This window comes from Schistocerca piceifrons, unplaced genomic scaffold (assembly GCF_021461385.2).
Source record: "Schistocerca piceifrons isolate TAMUIC-IGC-003096 unplaced genomic scaffold, iqSchPice1.1 HiC_scaffold_683, whole genome shotgun sequence".
NCBI lineage: Eukaryota > Metazoa > Arthropoda > Insecta > Orthoptera > Acrididae > Schistocerca > Schistocerca piceifrons.
Window position 1 is genome coordinate 30,532 of NW_025728930.1, and position 16,829 is coordinate 47,360.

At 49.5% G+C, this 16,829-nt stretch overlaps 7 non-coding genes across 7 annotated transcripts; all 7 read right to left on the minus strand.

The window, feature by feature from the left end:
- Nucleotides 1–2,157: 2,157 nt before the first annotated feature.
- On the minus strand, nt 2,158–2,319 carry LOC124767423. The gene has a single exon (XR_007012956.1). It is a non-coding gene; the product is annotated as a U1 spliceosomal RNA (small nuclear RNA).
- A 2,161-nt stretch (nt 2,320–4,480) lies between these two features.
- On the minus strand, nt 4,481–4,642 carry LOC124767425. The gene has a single exon (XR_007012958.1). It is a non-coding gene; the product is annotated as a U1 spliceosomal RNA (small nuclear RNA).
- A 2,162-nt stretch (nt 4,643–6,804) lies between these two features.
- LOC124767426 lies at nt 6,805–6,966 on the minus strand. Its single transcript, XR_007012959.1, has one exon. It is a non-coding gene; the product is annotated as a U1 spliceosomal RNA (small nuclear RNA).
- A 2,161-nt stretch (nt 6,967–9,127) lies between these two features.
- LOC124767428 lies at nt 9,128–9,289 on the minus strand. The gene has a single exon (XR_007012960.1). It is a non-coding gene; the product is annotated as a U1 spliceosomal RNA (small nuclear RNA).
- A 2,163-nt stretch (nt 9,290–11,452) lies between these two features.
- Nucleotides 11,453–11,614, minus strand: LOC124767429. The gene has a single exon (XR_007012961.1). It is a non-coding gene; the product is annotated as a U1 spliceosomal RNA (small nuclear RNA).
- A 2,162-nt stretch (nt 11,615–13,776) lies between these two features.
- LOC124767430 lies at nt 13,777–13,938 on the minus strand. Its single transcript, XR_007012962.1, has one exon. It is a non-coding gene; the product is annotated as a U1 spliceosomal RNA (small nuclear RNA).
- A 2,162-nt stretch (nt 13,939–16,100) lies between these two features.
- Nucleotides 16,101–16,262, minus strand: LOC124767431. Its single transcript, XR_007012963.1, has one exon. It is a non-coding gene; the product is annotated as a U1 spliceosomal RNA (small nuclear RNA).
- Nucleotides 16,263–16,829: the final 567 nt, after the last annotated feature.

A 16,829-nucleotide genomic window follows, 5' to 3' on the forward strand; every position in this document is an offset into this window, starting at 1 on the left:
CTCCTCGGCCACAGGCGAATATTTGTAATGCGTCGCGCTATCGTAGTGGAACGAGAACTCTTGACGTTGTCGCATTCGGCGAAGAGCATGGTGCCGTGAATGTACTTGCTTCCTTAGAAACGCGCTGTTGGCCGTCGAGTTAGCAGGCAGACAGGCACAATAACGGCCTTCTGCAGAAAGCGATGCATTTTTCGTGCGGAAGACATCGCGACTCGCGGCGCCGGCCGTTGCTGGGGTTAAGTTACTGCACCCTCCGGGAGATGGCGGGCCATGTCGGGGTTACCGCCTTCGAGCCACCCTCTCCGCCTGAAAGTCGCCCTCTTTCTCGGCCGGTGTCAAAACGGCAAATGAGATTTGCTGAATGACTGTTTCTTCCAGCCACAGTGCAAGCCACAAAATCAATTATTTCTCTTACCTTTGCTCCCTCCGTGGGAGCCCATAGTGCTAGGAAATACGGCAGCATTGTCAATCGCCCTTGTCTGTCGCTGAGCAACCGAAGGACCAAGCTCAGACTATCAGATGTTCTAAGGAAGCTGTATGCACTCGTGGGTGTTGTACACGAGGGACAAACATCACGTCAGCAGGCTCTTAAGGAAAGGCAATAATCAGCAAAAAACTGCAACTTACCCCATTGGACGCTGATGGAACAGAAGACACTTGAAGGTAAGGTAACACTTCTTTTTTTTTTTTTTTCTGTTCATCTCGAGCACGATCTGGAAAGCTCGGACGAAATTTGTGTTCTCTTTAATTCAGAATGTGGAGATATTTCCTTCACGCATATGAAAGTATAATGCTTCATTATTTAAGCTAGATGGAAAAGTTTAGGGGAAGTAATTAATTCGTTTAGGCTGCACCACTACTAGGTAGCACTGTCAAAACAATGCCATTGCCATCTGATGGCAACACAGCTTGCTGCAGATTAATTTTGCGGCATTTCATAAATGATTAATATCTTATGACTATGGTGACGCTATGAGTAGTTTTATATGTGCAAACATTTGAAACTGCTGCAGGCATTACATTCACCCCTCTCTGCCTCTTTGCTTGGACATGGAGTAAGTAAGGATAAATTAAATTGCTTGTTTTTGAAGTAGTAACAGTTCTGAAGTGTAAAGAAATGATATTAAACAATACAGTGTATATTTTTTTTCCGAATGTAGTGATTCAACAACGAATTTATTTATTTATTCCTACCTACCTCTGCAATTAGTGTACGTGAGTATTTCATTGGAACTGTTGCAATCGAAACCGAGCTTAATAATTTCATGCGGCCGTTTTCAGTCAGTCCTCCTCGTGCTTTAATTGCTCATTTCCAAGCGTTATTTTAGGTTGCCTGCAAAGTTGTCAGATGAAACACAACCACTGCGACGAAAGGCCATTCCTTGGAGCAGGTAGACGTCAACTGCGGCGGGAAACTGTCGTGGCCAGGAAGATATTCACTGTGTGTGGAAGTTAAGTGAGGATCCGAAGCTGACTTGCCAGCACACGTTGCAGCAGTCACTCGCCAACGGCAGCGGGGTAAGAAAGGGGTGCAAATACGCCGGTTCTCGTCCGATCACCGACGTTGGGCTTGGATGGGTGGCCGCCTCGCCTGGGAGCACAGGGCGCTGTTGGCTAGAATCTATGTTTCTCGTTTTCGGTGCAGCTCGTCATGTTATTTCCTTCGATTCACATCCCCACAAGCTCCTCAAGTGCCGCAAGTCTGCAAGTCCCGAGACGCTACGCTAGACGCTTGCTTCCGGCCCCTCATGTACCATGCCACAGGCGCCAAAGCGTTCGGCTGGCCGATGGCCCCTGTACGCCCGCTCGCGCCACAGCAGTCACTGTGCTTGCAGGGAATGCCGCGCCGCCGAATAACGTTTGGCGCGCAATCCGTTTATGGGCAGAGAATGCTAAAAGGGGCCGTTCGACCGTTAATACGGAAATCGTAGCCAAGTTAGATGGCCTGAGCCATCTCGCGGCTGCCGCTGTTATTACGAGCGCGCGTGCCACGCGGTTGAAGAGCAGTGCGCTGGCTCTGGCTTTCGACGCCGTTTCCTAGTGTGTTTTGTCGCTTCTAGTGGAGGCATCATCGGTTATGAGAAGCTGGTAAATTACTCACAGTCAGTACTTATCGTCCAACACGAGGAGAGGCTTTGATTGTAACGGAGATTAGCACCGGGACAGCGCGAACGCAGTCCCGACTACCAAAAATTATGCGCCCGAGTTACTCGCGTTTGGAGTAATCGCGGGGGTCAGCTCGACCGAAGTGCAATGGACAAGCCTCACCCCGGAGGAACCGCCTTCATGATCACGGTATCCTCTACGCCAGGTAAGTATGCTTCTCCTCGGCCACAGGCGAATATTTGTAATGCGTCGCGCTATCGTAGTGGAACGAGAACTCTTGACGTTGTCGCATTCGGCGAAGAGCATGGTGCCGTGAATGTACTTGCTTCCTTAGAAACGCGCTGTTGGCCGTCGAGTTAGCAGGCAGACAGGCACAATAACGGCCTTCTGCAGAAAGCGATGCATTTTTCGTGCGGAAGACATCGCGACTCGCGGCGCCGGCCGTTGCTGGGGTTAAGTTACTGCACCCTCCGGGAGATGGCGGGCCATGTCGGGGTTACCGCCTTCGAGCCACCCTCTCCGCCTGAAAGTCGCCCTCTTTCTCGGCCGGTGTCAAAACGGCAAATGAGATTTGCTGAATGACTGTTTCTTCCAGCCACAGTGCAAGCCACAAAATCAATTATTTCTCTTACCTTTGCTCCCTCCGTGGGAGCCCATAGTGCTAGGAAATACGGCAGCATTGTCAATCGCCCTTGTCTGTCGCTGAGCAACCGAAGGACCAAGCTCAGACTATCAGATGTTCTAAGGAAGCTGTATGCACTCGTGGGTGTTGTACACGAGGGACAAACATCACGTCAGCAGGCTCTTAAGGAAAGGCAATAATCAGCAAAAAACTGCAACTTACCCCATTGGACGCTGATGGAACAGAAGACACTTGAAGGTAAGGTAACACTTCTTTTTTTTTTTTTTTCTGTTCATCTCGAGCACGATCTGGAAAGCTCGGACGAAATTTGTGTTCTCTTTAATTCAGAATGTGGAGATATTTCCTTCACGCATATGAAAGTATAATGCTTCATTATTTAAGCTAGATGGAAAAGTTTAGGGGAAGTAATTAATTCGTTTAGGCTGCACCACTACTAGGTAGCACTGTCAAAACAATGCCATTGCCATCTGATGGCAACACAGCTTGCTGCAGATTAATTTTGCGGCATTTCATAAATGATTAATATCTTATGACTATGGTGACGCTATGAGTAGTTTTATATGTGCAAACATTTGAAACTGCTGCAGGCATTACATTCACCCCTCTCTGCCTCTTTGCTTGGACATGGAGTAAGTAAGGATAAATTAAATTGCTTGTTTTTGAAGTAGTAACAGTTCTGAAGTGTAAAGAAATGATATTAAACAATACAGTGTATATTTTTTTTCCGAATGTAGTGATTCAACAACGAATTTATTTATTTATTCCTACCTACCTCTGCAATTAGTGTACGTGAGTATTTCATTGGAACTGTTGCAATCGAAACCGAGCTTAATAATTTCATGCGGCCGTTTTCAGTCAGTCCTCCTCGTGCTTTAATTGCTCATTTCCAAGCGTTATTTTAGGTTGCCTGCAAAGTTGTCAGATGAAACACAACCACTGCGACGAAAGGCCATTCCTTGGAGCAGGTAGACGTCAACTGCGGCGGGAAACTGTCGTGGCCAGGAAGATATTCACTGTGTGTGGAAGTTAAGTGAGGATCCGAAGCTGACTTGCCAGCACACGTTGCAGCAGTCACTCGCCAACGGCAGCGGGGTAAGAAAGGGGTGCAAATACGCCGGTTCTCGTCCGATCACCGACGTTGGGCTTGGATGGGTGGCCGCCTCGCCTGGGAGCACAGGGCGCTGTTGGCTAGAATCTATGTTTCTCGTTTTCGGTGCAGCTCGTCATGTTATTTCCTTCGATTCACATCCCCACAAGCTCCTCAAGTGCCGCAAGTCTGCAAGTCCCGAGACGCTACGCTAGACGCTTGCTTCCGGCCCCTCATGTACCATGCCACAGGCGCCAAAGCGTTCGGCTGGCCGATGGCCCCTGTACGCCCGCTCGCGCCACAGCAGTCACTGTGCTTGCAGGGAATGCCGCGCCGCCGAATAACGTTTGGCGCGCAATCCGTTTATGGGCAGAGAATGCTAAAAGGGGCCGTTCGACCGTTAATACGGAAATCGTAGCCAAGTTAGATGGCCTGAGCCATCTCGCGGCTGCCGCTGTTATTACGAGCGCGCGTGCCACGCGGTTGAAGAGCAGTGCGCTGGCTCTGGCTTTCGACGCCGTTTCCTAGTGTGTTTTGTCGCTTCTAGTGGAGGCATCATCGGTTATGAGAAGCTGGTAAATTACTCACAGTCAGTACTTATCGTCCAACACGAGGAGAGGCTTTGATTGTAACGGAGATTAGCACCGGGACAGCGCGAACGCAGTCCCGACTACCAAAAATTATGCGCCCGAGTTACTCGCGTTTGGAGTAATCGCGGGGGTCAGCTCGACCGAAGTGCAATGGACAAGCCTCACCCCGGAGGAACCGCCTTCATGATCACGGTATCCTCTACGCCAGGTAAGTATGCTTCTCCTCGGCCACAGGCGAATATTTGTAATGCGTCGCGCTATCGTAGTGGAACGAGAACTCTTGACGTTGTCGCATTCGGCGAAGAGCATGGTGCCGTGAATGTACTTGCTTCCTTAGAAACGCGCTGTTGGCCGTCGAGTTAGCAGGCAGACAGGCACAATAACGGCCTTCTGCAGAAAGCGATGCATTTTTCGTGCGGAAGACATCGCGACTCGCGGCGCCGGCCGTTGCTGGGGTTAAGTTACTGCACCCTCCGGGAGATGGCGGGCCATGTCGGGGTTACCGCCTTCGAGCCACCCTCTCCGCCTGAAAGTCGCCCTCTTTCTCGGCCGGTGTCAAAACGGCAAATGAGATTTGCTGAATGACTGTTTCTTCCAGCCACAGTGCAAGCCACAAAATCAATTATTTCTCTTACCTTTGCTCCCTCCGTGGGAGCCCATAGTGCTAGGAAATACGGCAGCATTGTCAATCGCCCTTGTCTGTCGCTGAGCAACCGAAGGACCAAGCTCAGACTATCAGATGTTCTAAGGAAGCTGTATGCACTCGTGGGTGTTGTACACGAGGGACAAACATCACGTCAGCAGGCTCTTAAGGAAAGGCAATAATCAGCAAAAAACTGCAACTTACCCCATTGGACGCTGATGGAACAGAAGACACTTGAAGGTAAGGTAACACTTCTTTTTTTTTTTTTTTTCTGTTCATCTCGAGCACGATCTGGAAAGCTCGGACGAAATTTGTGTTCTCTTTAATTCAGAATGTGGAGATATTTCCTTCACGCATATGAAAGTATAATGCTTCATTATTTAAGCTAGATGGAAAAGTTTAGGGGAAGTAATTAATTCGTTTAGGCTGCACCACTACTAGGTAGCACTGTCAAAACAATGCCATTGCCATCTGATGGCAACACAGCTTGCTGCAGATTAATTTTGCGGCATTTCATAAATGATTAATATCTTATGACTATGGTGACGCTATGAGTAGTTTTATATGTGCAAACATTTGAAACTGCTGCAGGCATTACATTCACCCCTCTCTGCCTCTTTGCTTGGACATGGAGTAAGTAAGGATAAATTAAATTGCTTGTTTTTGAAGTAGTAACAGTTCTGAAGTGTAAAGAAATGATATTAAACAATACAGTGTATATTTTTTTTCCGAATGTAGTGATTCAACAACGAATTTATTTATTTATTCCTACCTACCTCTGCAATTAGTGTACGTGAGTATTTCATTGGAACTGTTGCAATCGAAACCGAGCTTAATAATTTCATGCGGCCGTTTTCAGTCAGTCCTCCTCGTGCTTTAATTGCTCATTTCCAAGCGTTATTTTAGGTTGCCTGCAAAGTTGTCAGATGAAACACAACCACTGCGACGAAAGGCCATTCCTTGGAGCAGGTAGACGTCAACTGCGGCGGGAAACTGTCGTGGCCAGGAAGATATTCACTGTGTGTGGAAGTTAAGTGAGGATCCGAAGCTGACTTGCCAGCACACGTTGCAGCAGTCACTCGCCAACGGCAGCGGGGTAAGAAAGGGGTGCAAATACGCCGGTTCTCGTCCGATCACCGACGTTGGGCTTGGATGGGTGGCCGCCTCGCCTGGGAGCACAGGGCGCTGTTGGCTAGAATCTATGTTTCTCGTTTTCGGTGCAGCTCGTCATGTTATTTCCTTCGATTCACATCCCCACAAGCTCCTCAAGTGCCGCAAGTCTGCAAGTCCCGAGACGCTACGCTAGACGCTTGCTTCCGGCCCCTCATGTACCATGCCACAGGCGCCAAAGCGTTCGGCTGGCCGATGGCCCCTGTACGCCCGCTCGCGCCACAGCAGTCACTGTGCTTGCAGGGAATGCCGCGCCGCCGAATAACGTTTGGCGCGCAATCCGTTTATGGGCAGAGAATGCTAAAAGGGGCCGTTCGACCGTTAATACGGAAATCGTAGCCAAGTTAGATGGCCTGAGCCATCTCGCGGCTGCCGCTGTTATTACGAGCGCGCGTGCCACGCGGTTGAAGAGCAGTGCGCTGGCTCTGGCTTTCGACGCCGTTTCCTAGTGTGTTTTGTCGCTTCTAGTGGAGGCATCATCGGTTATGAGAAGCTGGTAAATTACTCACAGTCAGTACTTATCGTCCAACACGAGGAGAGGCTTTGATTGTAACGGAGATTAGCACCGGGACAGCGCGAACGCAGTCCCGACTACCAAAAATTATGCGCCCGAGTTACTCGCGTTTGGAGTAATCGCGGGGGTCAGCTCGACCGAAGTGCAATGGACAAGCCTCACCCCGGAGGAACCGCCTTCATGATCACGGTATCCTCTACGCCAGGTAAGTATGCTTCTCCTCGGCCACAGGCGAATATTTGTAATGCGTCGCGCTATCGTAGTGGAACGAGAACTCTTGACGTTGTCGCATTCGGCGAAGAGCATGGTGCCGTGAATGTACTTGCTTCCTTAGAAACGCGCTGTTGGCCGTCGAGTTAGCAGGCAGACAGGCACAATAACGGCCTTCTGCAGAAAGCGATGCATTTTTCGTGCGGAAGACATCGCGACTCGCGGCGCCGGCCGTTGCTGGGGTTAAGTTACTGCACCCTCCGGGAGATGGCGGGCCATGTCGGGGTTACCGCCTTCGAGCCACCCTCTCCGCCTGAAAGTCGCCCTCTTTCTCGGCCGGTGTCAAAACGGCAAATGAGATTTGCTGAATGACTGTTTCTTCCAGCCACAGTGCAAGCCACAAAATCAATTATTTCTCTTACCTTTGCTCCCTCCGTGGGAGCCCATAGTGCTAGGAAATACGGCAGCATTGTCAATCGCCCTTGTCTGTCGCTGAGCAACCGAAGGACCAAGCTCAGACTATCAGATGTTCTAAGGAAGCTGTATGCACTCGTGGGTGTTGTACACGAGGGACAAACATCACGTCAGCAGGCTCTTAAGGAAAGGCAATAATCAGCAAAAAACTGCAACTTACCCCATTGGACGCTGATGGAACAGAAGACACTTGAAGGTAAGGTAACACTTCTTTTTTTTTTTTTTTTCTGTTCATCTCGAGCACGATCTGGAAAGCTCGGACGAAATTTGTGTTCTCTTTAATTCAGAATGTGGAGATATTTCCTTCACGCATATGAAAGTATAATGCTTCATTATTTAAGCTAGATGGAAAAGTTTAGGGGAAGTAATTAATTCGTTTAGGCTGCACCACTACTAGGTAGCACTGTCAAAACAATGCCATTGCCATCTGATGGCAACACAGCTTGCTGCAGATTAATTTTGCGGCATTTCATAAATGATTAATATCTTATGACTATGGTGACGCTATGAGTAGTTTTATATGTGCAAACATTTGAAACTGCTGCAGGCATTACATTCACCCCTCTCTGCCTCTTTGCTTGGACATGGAGTAAGTAAGGATAAATTAAATTGCTTGTTTTTGAAGTAGTAACAGTTCTGAAGTGTAAAGAAATGATATTAAACAATACAGTGTATATTTTTTTCCCGAATGTAGTGATTCAACAACGAATTTATTTATTTATTCCTACCTACCTCTGCAATTAGTGTACGTGAGTATTTCATTGGAACTGTTGCAATCGAAACCGAGCTTAATAATTTCATGCGGCCGTTTTCAGTCAGTCCTCCTCGTGCTTTAATTGCTCATTTCCAAGCGTTATTTTAGGTTGCCTGCAAAGTTGTCAGATGAAACACAACCACTGCGACGAAAGGCCATTCCTTGGAGCAGGTAGACGTCAACTGCGGCGGGAAACTGTCGTGGCCAGGAAGATATTCACTGTGTGTGGAAGTTAAGTGAGGATCCGAAGCTGACTTGCCAGCACACGTTGCAGCAGTCACTCGCCAACGGCAGCGGGGTAAGAAAGGGGTGCAAATACGCCGGTTCTCGTCCGATCACCGACGTTGGGCTTGGATGGGTGGCCGCCTCGCCTGGAGCACAGGGCGCTGTTGGCTAGAATCTATGTTTCTCGTTTTCGGTGCAGCTCGTCATGTTATTTCCTTCGATTCACATCCCCACAAGCTCCTCAAGTGCCGCAAGTCTGCAAGTCCCGAGACGCTACGCTAGACGCTTGCTTCCGGCCCCTCATGTACCATGCCACAGGCGCCAAAGCGTTCGGCTGGCCGATGGCCCCTGTACGCCCGCTCGCGCCACAGCAGTCACTGTGCTTGCAGGGAATGCCGCGCCGCCGAATAACGTTTGGCGCGCAATCCGTTTATGGGCAGAGAATGCTAAAAGGGGCCGTTCGACCGTTAATACGGAAATCGTAGCCAAGTTAGATGGCCTGAGCCATCTCGCGGCTGCCGCTGTTATTACGAGCGCGCGTGCCACGCGGTTGAAGAGCAGTGCGCTGGCTCTGGCTTTCGACGCCGTTTCCTAGTGTGTTTTGTCGCTTCTAGTGGAGGCATCATCGGTTATGAGAAGCTGGTAAATTACTCACAGTCAGTACTTATCGTCCAACACGAGGAGAGGCTTTGATTGTAACGGAGATTAGCACCGGGACAGCGCGAACGCAGTCCCGACTACCAAAAATTATGCGCCCGAGTTACTCGCGTTTGGAGTAATCGCGGGGGTCAGCTCGACCGAAGTGCAATGGACAAGCCTCACCCCGGAGGAACCGCCTTCATGATCACGGTATCCTCTACGCCAGGTAAGTATGCTTCTCCTCGGCCACAGGCGAATATTTGTAATGCGTCGCGCTATCGTAGTGGAACGAGAACTCTTGACGTTGTCGCATTCGGCGAAGAGCATGGTGCCGTGAATGTACTTGCTTCCTTAGAAACGCGCTGTTGGCCGTCGAGTTAGCAGGCAGACAGGCACAATAACGGCCTTCTGCAGAAAGCGATGCATTTTTCGTGCGGAAGACATCGCGACTCGCGGCGCCGGCCGTTGCTGGGGTTAAGTTACTGCACCCTCCGGGAGATGGCGGGCCATGTCGGGGTTACCGCCTTCGAGCCACCCTCTCCGCCTGAAAGTCGCCCTCTTTCTCGGCCGGTGTCAAAACGGCAAATGAGATTTGCTGAATGACTGTTTCTTCCAGCCACAGTGCAAGCCACAAAATCAATTATTTCTCTTACCTTTGCTCCCTCCGTGGGAGCCCATAGTGCTAGGAAATACGGCAGCATTGTCAATCGCCCTTGTCTGTCGCTGAGCAACCGAAGGACCAAGCTCAGACTATCAGATGTTCTAAGGAAGCTGTATGCACTCGTGGGTGTTGTACACGAGGGACAAACATCACGTCAGCAGGCTCTTAAGGAAAGGCAATAATCAGCAAAAAACTGCAACTTACCCCATTGGACGCTGATGGAACAGAAGACACTTGAAGGTAAGGTAACACTTCTTTTTTTTTTTTTTTTCTGTTCATCTCGAGCACGATCTGGAAAGCTCGGACGAAATTTGTGTTCTCTTTAATTCAGAATGTGGAGATATTTCCTTCACGCATATGAAAGTATAATGCTTCATTATTTAAGCTAGATGGAAAAGTTTAGGGGAAGTAATTAATTCGTTTAGGCTGCACCACTACTAGGTAGCACTGTCAAAACAATGCCATTGCCATCTGATGGCAACACAGCTTGCTGCAGATTAATTTTGCGGCATTTCATAAATGATTAATATCTTATGACTATGGTGACGCTATGAGTAGTTTTATATGTGCAAACATTTGAAACTGCTGCAGGCATTACATTCACCCCTCTCTGCCTCTTTGCTTGGACATGGAGTAAGTAAGGATAAATTAAATTGCTTGTTTTTGAAGTAGTAACAGTTCTGAAGTGTAAAGAAATGATATTAAACAATACAGTGTATATTTTTTTTCCGAATGTAGTGATTCAACAACGAATTTATTTATTTATTCCTACCTACCTCTGCAATTAGTGTACGTGAGTATTTCATTGGAACTGTTGCAATCGAAACCGAGCTTAATAATTTCATGCGGCCGTTTTCAGTCAGTCCTCCTCGTGCTTTAATTGCTCATTTCCAAGCGTTATTTTAGGTTGCCTGCAAAGTTGTCAGATGAAACACAACCACTGCGACGAAAGGCCATTCCTTGGAGCAGGTAGACGTCAACTGCGGCGGGAAACTGTCGTGGCCAGGAAGATATTCACTGTGTGTGGAAGTTAAGTGAGGATCCGAAGCTGACTTGCCAGCACACGTTGCAGCAGTCACTCGCCAACGGCAGCGGGGGTAAGAAAGGGGTGCAAATACGCCGGTTCTCGTCCGATCACCGACGTTGGGCTTGGATGGGTGGCCGCCTCGCCTGGGAGCACAGGGCGCTGTTGGCTAGAATCTATGTTTCTCGTTTTCGGTGCAGCTCGTCATGTTATTTCCTTCGATTCACATCCCCACAAGCTCCTCAAGTGCCGCAAGTCTGCAAGTCCCGAGACGCTACGCTAGACGCTTGCTTCCGGCCCCTCATGTACCATGCCACAGGCGCCAAAGCGTTCGGCTGGCCGATGGCCCCTGTACGCCCGCTCGCGCCACAGCAGTCACTGTGCTTGCAGGGAATGCCGCGCCGCCGAATAACGTTTGGCGCGCAATCCGTTTATGGGCAGAGAATGCTAAAAGGGGCCGTTCGACCGTTAATACGGAAATCGTAGCCAAGTTAGATGGCCTGAGCCATCTCGCGGCTGCCGCTGTTATTACGAGCGCGCGTGCCACGCGGTTGAAGAGCAGTGCGCTGGCTCTGGCTTTCGACGCCGTTTCCTAGTGTGTTTTGTCGCTTCTAGTGGAGGCATCATCGGTTATGAGAAGCTGGTAAATTACTCACAGTCAGTACTTATCGTCCAACACGAGGAGAGGCTTTGATTGTAACGGAGATTAGCACCGGGACAGCGCGAACGCAGTCCCGACTACCAAAAATTATGCGCCCGAGTTACTCGCGTTTGGAGTAATCGCGGGGGTCAGCTCGACCGAAGTGCAATGGACAAGCCTCACCCCGGAGGAACCGCCTTCATGATCACGGTATCCTCTACGCCAGGTAAGTATGCTTCTCCTCGGCCACAGGCGAATATTTGTAATGCGTCGCGCTATCGTAGTGGAACGAGAACTCTTGACGTTGTCGCATTCGGCGAAGAGCATGGTGCCGTGAATGTACTTGCTTCCTTAGAAACGCGCTGTTGGCCGTCGAGTTAGCAGGCAGACAGGCACAATAACGGCCTTCTGCAGAAAGCGATGCATTTTTCGTGCGGAAGACATCGCGACTCGCGGCGCCGGCCGTTGCTGGGGTTAAGTTACTGCACCCTCCGGGAGATGGCGGGCCATGTCGGGGTTACCGCCTTCGAGCCACCCTCTCCGCCTGAAAGTCGCCCTCTTTCTCGGCCGGTGTCAAAACGGCAAATGAGATTTGCTGAATGACTGTTTCTTCCAGCCACAGTGCAAGCCACAAAATCAATTATTTCTCTTACCTTTGCTCCCTCCGTGGGAGCCCATAGTGCTAGGAAATACGGCAGCATTGTCAATCGCCCTTGTCTGTCGCTGAGCAACCGAAGGACCAAGCTCAGACTATCAGATGTTCTAAGGAAGCTGTATGCACTCGTGGGTGTTGTACACGAGGGACAAACATCACGTCAGCAGGCTCTTAAGGAAAGGCAATAATCAGCAAAAAAACTGCAACTTACCCCATTGGACGCTGATGGAACAGAAGACACTTGAAGGTAAGGTAACACTTCTTTTTTTTTTTTTTTCTGTTCATCTCGAGCACGATCTGGAAAGCTCGGACGAAATTTGTGTTCTCTTTAATTCAGAATGTGGAGATATTTCCTTCACGCATATGAAAGTATAATGCTTCATTATTTAAGCTAGATGGAAAAGTTTAGGGGAAGTAATTAATTCGTTTAGGCTGCACCACTACTAGGTAGCACTGTCAAAACAATGCCATTGCCATCTGATGGCAACACAGCTTGCTGCAGATTAATTTTGCGGCATTTCATAAATGATTAATATCTTATGACTATGGTGACGCTATGAGTAGTTTTATATGTGCAAACATTTGAAACTGCTGCAGGCATTACATTCACCCCTCTCTGCCTCTTTGCTTGGACATGGAGTAAGTAAGGATAAATTAAATTGCTTGTTTTTGAAGTAGTAACAGTTCTGAAGTGTAAAGAAATGATATTAAACAATACAGTGTATATTTTTTTCCGAATGTAGTGATTCAACAACGAATTTATTTATTTATTCCTACCTACCTCTGCAATTAGTGTACGTGAGTATTTCATTGGAACTGTTGCAATCGAAACCGAGCTTAATAATTTCATGCGGCCGTTTTCAGTCAGTCCTCCTCGTGCTTTAATTGCTCATTTCCAAAGCGTTATTTTAGGTTGCCTGCAAAGTTGTCAGATGAAACACAACCACTGCGACGAAAGGCCATTCCTTGGAGCAGGTAGACGTCAACTGCGGCGGGAAACTGTCGTGGCCAGGAAGATATTCACTGTGTGTGGAAGTTAAGTGAGGATCCGAAGCTGACTTGCCAGCACACGTTGCAGCAGTCACTCGCCAACGGCAGCGGGGTAAGAAAGGGGTGCAAATACGCCGGTTCTCGTCCGATCACCGACGTTGGGCTTGGATGGGTGGCCGCCTCGCCTGGGAGCACAGGGCGCTGTTGGCTAGAATCTATGTTTCTCGTTTTCGGTGCAGCTCGTCATGTTATTTCCTTCGATTCACATCCCCACAAGCTCCTCAAGTGCCGCAAGTCTGCAAGTCCCGAGACGCTACGCTAGACGCTTGCTTCCGGCCCCTCATGTACCATGCCACAGGCGCCAAAGCGTTCGGCTGGCCGATGGCCCCTGTACGCCCGCTCGCGCCACAGCAGTCACTGTGCTTGCAGGGAATGCCGCGCCGCCGAATAACGTTTGGCGCGCAATCCGTTTATGGGCAGAGAATGCTAAAAGGGGCCGTTCGACCGTTAATACGGAAATCGTAGCCAAGTTAGATGGCCTGAGCCATCTCGCGGCTGCCGCTGTTATTACGAGCGCGCGTGCCACGCGGTTGAAGAGCAGTGCGCTGGCTCTGGCTTTCGACGCCGTTTCCTAGTGTGTTTTGTCGCTTCTAGTGGAGGCATCATCGGTTATGAGAAGCTGGTAAATTACTCACAGTCAGTACTTATCGTCCAACACGAGGAGAGGCTTTGATTGTAACGGAGATTAGCACCGGGACAGCGCGAACGCAGTCCCGACTACCAAAAATTATGCGCCCGAGTTACTCGCGTTTGGAGTAATCGCGGGGGTCAGCTCGACCGAAGTGCAATGGACAAGCCTCACCCCGGAGGAACCGCCTTCATGATCACGGTATCCTCTACGCCAGGTAAGTATGCTTCTCCTCGGCCACAGGCGAATATTTGTAATGCGTCGCGCTATCGTAGTGGAACGAGAACTCTTGACGTTGTCGCATTCGGCGAAGAGCATGGTGCCGTGAATGTACTTGCTTCCTTAGAAACGCGCTGTTGGCCGTCGAGTTAGCAGGCAGACAGGCACAATAACGGCCTTCTGCAGAAAGCGATGCATTTTTCGTGCGGAAGACATCGCGACTCGCGGCGCCGGCCGTTGCTGGGGTTAAGTTACTGCACCCTCCGGGAGATGGCGGGCCATGTCGGGGTTACCGCCTTCGAGCCACCCTCTCCGCCTGAAAGTCGCCCTCTTTCTCGGCCGGTGTCAAAACGGCAAATGAGATTTGCTGAATGACTGTTTCTTCCAGCCACAGTGCAAGCCACAAAATCAATTATTTCTCTTACCTTTGCTCCCTCCGTGGGAGCCCATAGTGCTAGGAAATACGGCAGCATTGTCAATCGCCCTTGTCTGTCGCTGAGCAACCGAAGGACCAAGCTCAGACTATCAGATGTTCTAAGGAAGCTGTATGCACTCGTGGGTGTTGTACACGAGGGACAAACATCACGTCAGCAGGCTCTTAAGGAAAGGCAATAATCAGCAAAAAACTGCAACTTACCCCATTGGACGCTGATGGAACAGAAGACACTTGAAGGTAAGGTAACACTTCTTTTTTTTTTTTTTTTCTGTTCATCTCGAGCACGATCTGGAAAGCTCGGACGAAATTTGTGTTCTCTTTAATTCAGAATGTGGAGATATTTCCTTCACGCATATGAAAGTATAATGCTTCATTATTTAAGCTAGATGGAAAAGTTTAGGGGAAGTAATTAATTCGTTTAGGCTGCACCACTACTAGGTAGCACTGTCAAAACAATGCCATTGCCATCTGATGGCAACACAGCTTGCTGCAGATTAATTTTGCGGCATTTCATAAATGATTAATATCTTATGACTATGGTGACGCTATGAGTAGTTTTATATGTGCAAACATTTGAAACTGCTGCAGGCATTACATTCACCCCTCTCTGCCTCTTTGCTTGGACATGGAGTAAGTAAGGATAAATTAAATTGCTTGTTTTTGAAGTAGTAACAGTTCTGAAGTGTAAAGAAATGATATTAAACAATACAGTGTATATTTTTTTTCCGAATGTAGTGATTCAACAACGAATTTATTTATTTATTCCTACCTACCTCTGCAATTAGTGTACGTGAGTATTTCATTGGAACTGTTGCAATCGAAACCGAGCTTAATAATTTCATGCGGCCGTTTTCAGTCAGTCCTCCTCGTGCTTTAATTGCTCATTTCCAAGCGTTATTTTAGGTTGCCTGCAAAGTTGTCAGATGAAACACAACCACTGCGACGAAAGGCCATTCCTTGGAGCAGGTAGACGTCAACTGCGGCGGGAAACTGTCGTGGCCAGGAAGATATTCACTGTGTGTGGAAGTTAAGTGAGGATCCGAAGCTGACTTGCCAGCACACGTTGCAGCAGTCACTCGCCAACGGCAGCGGGGTAAGAAAGGGGTGCAAATACGCCGGTTCTCGTCCGATCACCGACGTTGGGCTTGGATGGGTGGCCGCCTCGCCTGGGAGCACAGGGCGCTGTTGGCTAGAATCTATGTTTCTCGTTTTCGGTGCAGCTCGTCATGTTATTTCCTTCGATTCACATCCCCACAAGCTCCTCAAGTGCCGCAAGTCTGCAAGTCCCGAGACGCTACGCTAGACGCTTGCTTCCGGCCCCTCATGTACCATGCCACAGGCGCCAAAGCGTTCGGCTGGCCGATGGCCCCTGTACGCCCGCTCGCGCCACAGCAGTCACTGTGCTTGCAGGGAATGCCGCGCCGCCGAATAACGTTTGGCGCGCAATCCGTTTATGGGCAGAGAATGCTAAAAGGGGCCGTTCGACCGTTAATACGGAAATCGTAGCCAAGTTAGATGGCCTGAGCCATCTCGCGGCTGCCGCTGTTATTACGAGCGCGCGTGCCACGCGGTTGAAGAGCAGTGCGCTGGCTCTGGCTTTCGACGCCGTTTCCTAGTGTGTTTTGTCGCTTCTAGTGGAGGCATCATCGGTTATGAGAAGCTGGTAAATTACTCACAGTCAGTACTTATCGTCCAACACGAGGAGAGGCTTTGATTGTAACGGAGATTAGCACCGGGACAGCGCGAACGCAGTCCCGACTACCAAAAATTATGCGCCCGAGTTACTCGCGTTTGGAGTAATCGCGGGGGTCAGCTCGACCGAAGTGCAATGGACAAGCCTCACCCCGGAGGAACCGCCTTCATGATCACGGTATCCTCTACGCCAGGTAAGTATGCTTCTCCTCGGCCACAGGCGAATATTTGTAATGCGTCGCGCTATCGTAGTGGAACGAGAACTCTTGACGTTGTCGCATTCGGCGAAGAGCATGGTGCCGTGAATGTACTTGCTTCCTTAGAAACGCGCTGTTGGCCGTCGAGTTAGCAGGCAGACAGGCACAATAACGGCCTTCTGCAGAAAGCGATGCATTTTTCGTGCGGAAGACATCGCGACTCGCGGCGCCGGCCGTTGCTGGGGTTAAGTTACTGCACCCTCCGGGAGATGGCGGGCCATGTCGGGGTTACCGCCTTCGAGCCACCCTCTCCGCCTGAAAGTCGCCCTCTTTCTCGGCCGGTGTCAAAACGGCAAATGAGATTTGCTGAATGACTGTTTCTTCCAGCCACAGTGCAAGCCACAAAATCAATTATTTCTCTTACCTTTGCTCCCTCCGTGGGAGCCCATAGTGCTAGGAAATACGGCAGCATTGTCAATCGCCCTTGTCTGTCGCTGAGCAACCGAAGGACCAAGCTCAGACTATCAGATGTTCTAAGGAAGCTGTATGCACTCGTGGGTGTTGTACACGAG